Source organism: Sinocyclocheilus rhinocerous, unplaced genomic scaffold (genome assembly GCF_001515625.1).
Source record: "Sinocyclocheilus rhinocerous isolate Xijiao unplaced genomic scaffold, SAMN03320098_v1.1 scaffold853, whole genome shotgun sequence".
Classification (NCBI taxonomy): Eukaryota; Metazoa; Chordata; class Actinopteri; order Cypriniformes; family Cyprinidae; genus Sinocyclocheilus; species Sinocyclocheilus rhinocerous.
In genome coordinates, this window is record NW_015627738.1 from 2,539,210 (window position 1) to 2,546,097 (window position 6,888).

The 6,888-nt window shown below is 36.1% G+C and overlaps 1 pseudogene; it reads right to left on the reverse strand.

The window, feature by feature from the left end:
* LOC107734243 (uncharacterized) overlaps nucleotides 1–6,888 on the reverse strand; it is a 37,256-nt pseudogene that overhangs the window by 2,343 nt on the left and 28,025 nt on the right.

Below are 6,888 nucleotides of genomic sequence, written 5' to 3' on the forward strand. Positions count from 1 at the left end.
TATAGGCGGGTGCACAACGCGCGTACACTTTGCTTATTACACACACAGGGATGCAACTGGCTTTTAAAGGTGATGGGAGATGAGACTCTGATTGGTTTATTGCACATTACGCCCAAAAAACACCCATTACTCATTGAGAGAATAGGGACAACCCGTTTAGACCATGCGCGCCGACCATTTTCCCGTCGTTAAATTAGCAAAAGTGGATTCGGGCACGCCCTGAGTGCACCTGTACCGTGCGCTTTAGACCATGCGCTTAGATCGTTAAAATAGAGCCCCAAGTATTAAACTGCTATTCTGATATACAATAGGTATAGAAAAGAATCACCCCCTTTACAATAATCACAATTTGTTGCTTGGTAGCCTGAAATGAAGATGGACACAGTTTTTGTTTTAGCCAGCTGTATTTACTCAGTGCAACTTATACTATCCAAGTGAAAGATATAACACCAACATGTCAGAAAAAAAATTAAAAAGCAGAATCACTGAGATGGAAAAAGGATCACCCCCTTGTGTCAGTATTTTGTTGAACCACCTTTTGCTTTCATTACAGTCTTTAGTCTGTTTGGATATGTGTCTGTCTCTACTAACGTTGCACATCTAGACTTTGCAATATTTGCCCACTTCAAGAATTTGACAATATTTTGCCCCATCCATGTTTCCTTCTATCCTGACAAGTGCTCCAGTCCCTGCTGCAGAGAAACACCTCATAACAGGATATTACCACCTCCATGCTTTACTGTAGGAACGCTGTTATTTGGACGGTGAACTGTGTTGGATTTCCACATGACATATAATTTGGTGTTGAGGCCAAATAATTCAATTTTAGTTTCATCTGCCTCAGAATCTTCAAGGTGTGTTTTGGCGAAGCTCAGTCGTGACTGCATGTGGCCTTTCTTGATTGACTTTTTTCTTGCAACCCTCCCATACAAGCCACATTTGTGGAGAATTTGTGATATTGTTGTCACATGCACACAATGAGCACTCTTTGTCATAAATTCCTGCAACTGCGTCAGAGTTGCTGTAGGGTCTTGGTCGCCTCTCTGATCAGTTTCTTCCGGCTCTTTCATCCAGTTAGGAGCGTCGTCCTGATCCAGGGAGGGTCTGTGTTGTACCAAATACCTTCCACTTCTTAATAATAGACTCCACTGTGCTTCTAGGCATTGATAAAGCCTTTGAAATGTTTTTGCATCCATCTCCTGACTTGTGCCTGTCCACAACTTTATCCCGGAGATCTTTTGACAGTTACTTGCCACTCATAGTTGATTGTTTGCTTCAGTTGCACTACCAGGGACTGAAATGCTCCAGGAAATCTGTTTTCATGTTGAGTTAATCAAAACGAGCACAGCTGATCACAGTTGAAGTCAAATGGCTTTGTGTGCCATTGAAAAGGTGATTAGCTACACCTGATTGAGTTTACAATTAAGTCATTTTTAGGAGGGGGTGATCCTTTTTCCATCTCAGTGATTCAGTTTTTTTTTTTTTCTGACATGTTGGTGTTATATTTTTCACTTGGATGTTATAAGTTGCACTGAGTAAATACAGCTGGATAAAACAAAAACTGTGTCAATTTTTATTTCAGGCTGCAAAGCAACAAAATGTGATTATTTTAAAGGGGGTGATTCTTTTCTATACCCACTGTATAATTGTTAAATGTACAGACTCCACTCAAACTCTTGTGGGATCAAAAACACCTCTCTCCATTGATGATCACTCAAAAATGTAAATTGCAATTGCAAAAAAAAAAAAATCATTATAGTATAGTAGATGCTTCAACAGTGAACAAAAACTGCCTGTCCATGAAGTGAAGATGGCAGCATCCAGGTTGTGTGCTTCTGAGCTGCATGAATCAGCCGACCATCTGCTATTTAGATGAATGAGAAACTGCAGGTATTATACACCTCCTTGACTGACAGAAAAGAAAAAGCAAAGCAGCTCTTATGCAGTCTGTGCTGTCCATTTGAAAGTTTAAGATCAGTAGGATTTTTTCAAGGACACATTATATTGACCAAAAAGTGACCCAAAACATTTATAATGTTACAAAAGATTTTATTTCAAATAAATGCAGTTTTTTTTTTTTACTTTCTATTCATCAAAGAATCCTAAAAATATCAAAATTTCCACAAAAAAACACTGATAATAATAAGAAATATTTCTTGAGCTGCAAATCAACATATTTGAATGATTTCTGAAGGATCATGTGATACTGAAGACTGTAGTAATGATGCTGGAAATTCAGCTTTGCATCACAGGAATAAATTACATTTTAAAACATTCAAATAGAAAATGATTATTTGGAACAGTAATATTTCACAATATTACTGTTTTTACTGTACTTTGTATCATATGAATGCAGCCTTGGTGAGCAAAATAAACTTTTTTCAGAAACATCTTACCAACAACAAACCATGTTTTAATAAGTTATGCCTGGCTTATTCACTCAAAATAAAATGTCATATATTAATTAACTTGAGGAATATTTTTAATGCAACGAAGCCTTTGCAACAAAAAGATGATGTTGTCTTACTGTATTTCAATTTAGCTACACATTAATTTAGCATTAAATTCATTTAATACAAAAATATTAAAATATTACTACATTATTTAACATTTACTAACGATATTTTTCTGGTGTACAATAAGAAATAAAGAATAAAAACTAACTATGTTTTAATTTAATACAGAGGCTGGATGATGGAAAAACAATCAAATTAAATTGTCGGTCTGGATCTTGATTTTTCACACATTTAATATTTTTTAATGTAGTTTCAAACTCTCATTTAACAAATTTAAACTGATTTCATGCAACAAAATTAAGACAAAAATGTTCAACAACTGTGTTGCATTAGCTAATTTTTATAAACTAAGAAGCAAAAATCTAATTTTGTTCATTCTCTGACCCTGAGCAGAATCTCGAGACCCGAAGCTCCACCGCGGTCCTATAGTCATCCAGGGACTGCTCCATCCATCCCAGATGACTCCGAACATCAGCCCTCAGTTTATAGAGAAGAGCATCTCCAGGCTGCAGCATCAGAGCTTTAAGAAACACACACACACACACACAAAAAGCTCTCTCAGCTTTATTCTTCTCACACAGAGACTGACGTTAATATTAGGCTACCATCACACAGTGCTTATTCGTGACTGAAACATCAGGCTGCGAGAGACAGTGAATAGGAGGACATCTACTTTTTAGTTCACACAAGAGGGACAATTTGTGAGCAATTTCCCTTCTGCATTTGCATAAACTACCATTGCTCGCCTGGTACCTTTACAGAAGTTATTTTGCTTTAAAGCGCTCGCACATGTAAAGGCCTTGATTTGAGTGAGATAATGTAGAAAAACGTATTTTTAGGGCTTATAGGATACGCGTTCAATGTGTCTATTTACGGCTAACAAAATTAGATTGTTTGAAAGTGCACACTGGAATAGCAAGTGATTACATTCACGGAGAACACACTTATTAGATACCGACCTGTTTCAGCCGCAGGCAGAGGGAATTGGGAATGGGCTCTAAGAAACTCAGTTTTTTCATATCAGAAATGTTTGCACATCCTTGCGTTCGACTTCATAAATATGCAGCCTGCCAAGAGGAAATCTATAACTGGTTTACACTGTAACCATAGCAACCACCTGTCTCTAGTTGTAGAGCAGTAAAGGGACATGGTTGCTGCATTTGTTTTCCTTCTGTGTCTTTTTCCCCTCAGCCAAACCTATCATGCTCTTGTCCTCTTGTGTGTGAAAGTGTGCTGATACCATTAATCTGCCTTACACACACACACACACACACACACACACACACACTCAGTCTTTGGACTCTGAGTATTGTTGTACCTTTACAGTATTTTGCTTTAAAGCGCTCGCACATGTAAAGGCCTTGATTTGAGTGAGATAATGTAGAAAAACGTATTTTTAGGGCTTATAGGATACGCGTTCAATGTGTCTATTTACGGCTAACAAAATTAGATTGTTTGTTAGTGCACACTGGAATAGCAAGTGATTACTCCATTCACGGAGAACACACTTATTAGATACCGACCTGTTTCAGCCGCAGGCAGAGGGAATTGGGAATGGGCTCTAAGAAACTCAGTTTTTTCATATCAGAAATGTTTGCACATCCTTGCGTTCGACTTCATAAATATGCAGCCTGCCAAGAAGAAATCTATAACTGGTTTACACTGTAACCATAGCAACCACCTGTCTCTAGTTGTAGAGCAGTAAAGGGACATGGTTGCTGCATTTGTTTTCCTTCTGTGTCTTTTTCCCCTCAGCCAAACCTATCATGCTCTTGTCCTCTTGTGTGTGAAAGTGTGCTGATACCATTAATCTGCCTTACACACACACACACACACACACACACACACACACTCAGTCTTTGGACTCTGAGTATTGTTGTACACTACAGCTTGTTAAGTTTAAGAACTGCCTATTTAGACAGGAACATTTTTTATATGCAGTTTAAGGACGGTTGTGAGGAAAATGATTAATTCAAATAAGGATAAAATAAAATTCCATGTGAATACTGAAAAATAGCAGATTGTAAAAATAATAAGCTCTGATTATTTTTAGATTAAAAAAACATATTACCAAATAAAAATGTTTGGGGTCAGTAATTAAAAAAACAAACAAATAAATACTTTTATTTAACAGGGATGCATTAAATTGATCAAAAGTGACAGCAAAGGCATTTATAATGTTATGAAAGATTCATGTATAAACGATTCAAGAAAATACTGCTATTTTGAATTTTCTATACATCAAAGAAAGCTGGGAGAAAAAAAATGTATCACAGTTTCCACAAAAATCTTAAGCAGCAAAACTGCTTTAATCATTGATTAATGATTTGAAAAGTTTGTTGAGCAGCAAATTAGAATGATTTCTGAAGGATCATGTGACATTGAAGACTGGAGTATTATTAACATATTGGCTGTCTATTAGTACTTATGAAGCACATATTCTGCATGACCATATTCTACATCCCTAATTCAACCCAATACCTAAACTTAACAACTACCTTACTAACTATTATTAAGCAGCAAATTAGGAGTTTATTGAGGCAAAGGTCATACTTAATGGTTTGTTATGAGCGAGAATTGGACCTTAAAAGGGTGACCTAAATTACATTTTAAAATATATTCAAATAGAAAATAATTATTTTAAATTGTAATAATATTTCACAATATTGCTGTTTTTACTGTATTTTTGACCAAATAAATTCAGCCTTGGTGAGCATAAGAGACTTTTTTCAAAAACATTAAAAAATCTTACAGCTAACGATTTTAGTGTGCAGTTTGCATCAGATGGTCGATGAGTGGATTTGTGGGAGGTCTGACTACATGCTGTATGAGACTGAGACTAGCACGTGTATCACTGTCTGGATTTGTTGAGGATAAAGATAACTTTGCTATCTTTTTCCCAACTCTACATTCATCATCTTGACAAAAGCCCTCCACAGACATATCAGCCAGTATCATCAGATGTAATTAAGTGCAGACGACATCGAAAGTCGGCCTGATGTACAAATCTCCATGTAAAGCGATGAATCATTATTGGCATATTAATATCAGGATGTTTTGAAGTTGGAACATAATAACCTTTCTATATATACGCTAATGAAATCAAGAAACACAATATACTCTGTAGTCAGCTTTTGGCCTTGCTCTCTCATGACATGCTGTATGATGATTAATGTGACCTTCAGTAATCATAGGAGAATTAGTGATATCTGCATACTACCAAATTAGCTGCTATAAGGTTATCATTCTCAAGCTTGAAATAAAAATAAAAAAAAGATAATTAAAAACATAACCCTAAATAAATTATACAAGTTGGTTAAGTTTTTGTCTCTACAAAGAATAAGTAAGAAATACAGTCTGTTATATACTGCTGGGGAAAAAAATTACATGGAAAATGGTAATATGAATTCTTCATGCAAAAATCCTTAACTGACATATACCCTACTCATCAAAAGTTTGTAATAATATTTATTTTTTTTTGTTTCTGAAAGAAGTCTCTTATGCTCACCAAGGCTGCATTAATTTGCTCAAAAATACAGTAAAAACAATAATATGTGCAATATTATAAATGTCTTTACTGTCACATTTGATTAATTTAATGCATCCTTGCTAAATAAAAGTATTCATTACTTGAGCAGCAAATCAGCATATTAGAATGATTTCTGAAGGATCATGTGACACTGAAACCTGCTGAAAATTTAGCTTTGAGTTTGCATCACAGGAATAAATTACATTTTAAAATGAATTAAAATAGAAAACAATTATTTTAAATTGTAATAATATTTCACAGTATTGCTGCTATTCCATATTTTGATCAAATAAAGGCAGCATTGAGCATAAAGACTTCTTTCAAAAACAACAAAAAGATCATAATTATTCCAAACCTTTGACCGGTAGTGTATAAGTGGACTTCAGGGGACATAATCGTACACAAATGTAGAATATTGTTCTTTTAATAAAATGTGGCAGTGAACACTAACACCTTGCGTAAGGTCCCTCTCGGCTGATTGGAACTGTCTGAGAGAGCAGTACAAGTTGGCTCTGTTATAGTAGACATGTGCAGACAGCATGTTGAGGCAGAAAGACTCACTGAAATCCTGCAGGGATGCTGGGACCTTCCGCAGCAGAGCGTGAGTGATGGCTCGGTTCAGGATGGCAGACTCATCTGAGGGATCCAGCTCAAAAGCTCGGCTGTAGTACTTACATGCCTGTGTCGCAGAAAAAATGAGACTCACTATATATCTCAGCAGCTCTCGTCTAGAGAGTCTCAAGAGAGTCAGTAGTGAATTCCCTCTGGTTTTACCTGCTCAAACTGTCCATTGTAAAAGAAGAGGTTGGCAGCGTTGAAGTAAGCAAGGGCATATCCAGGGTT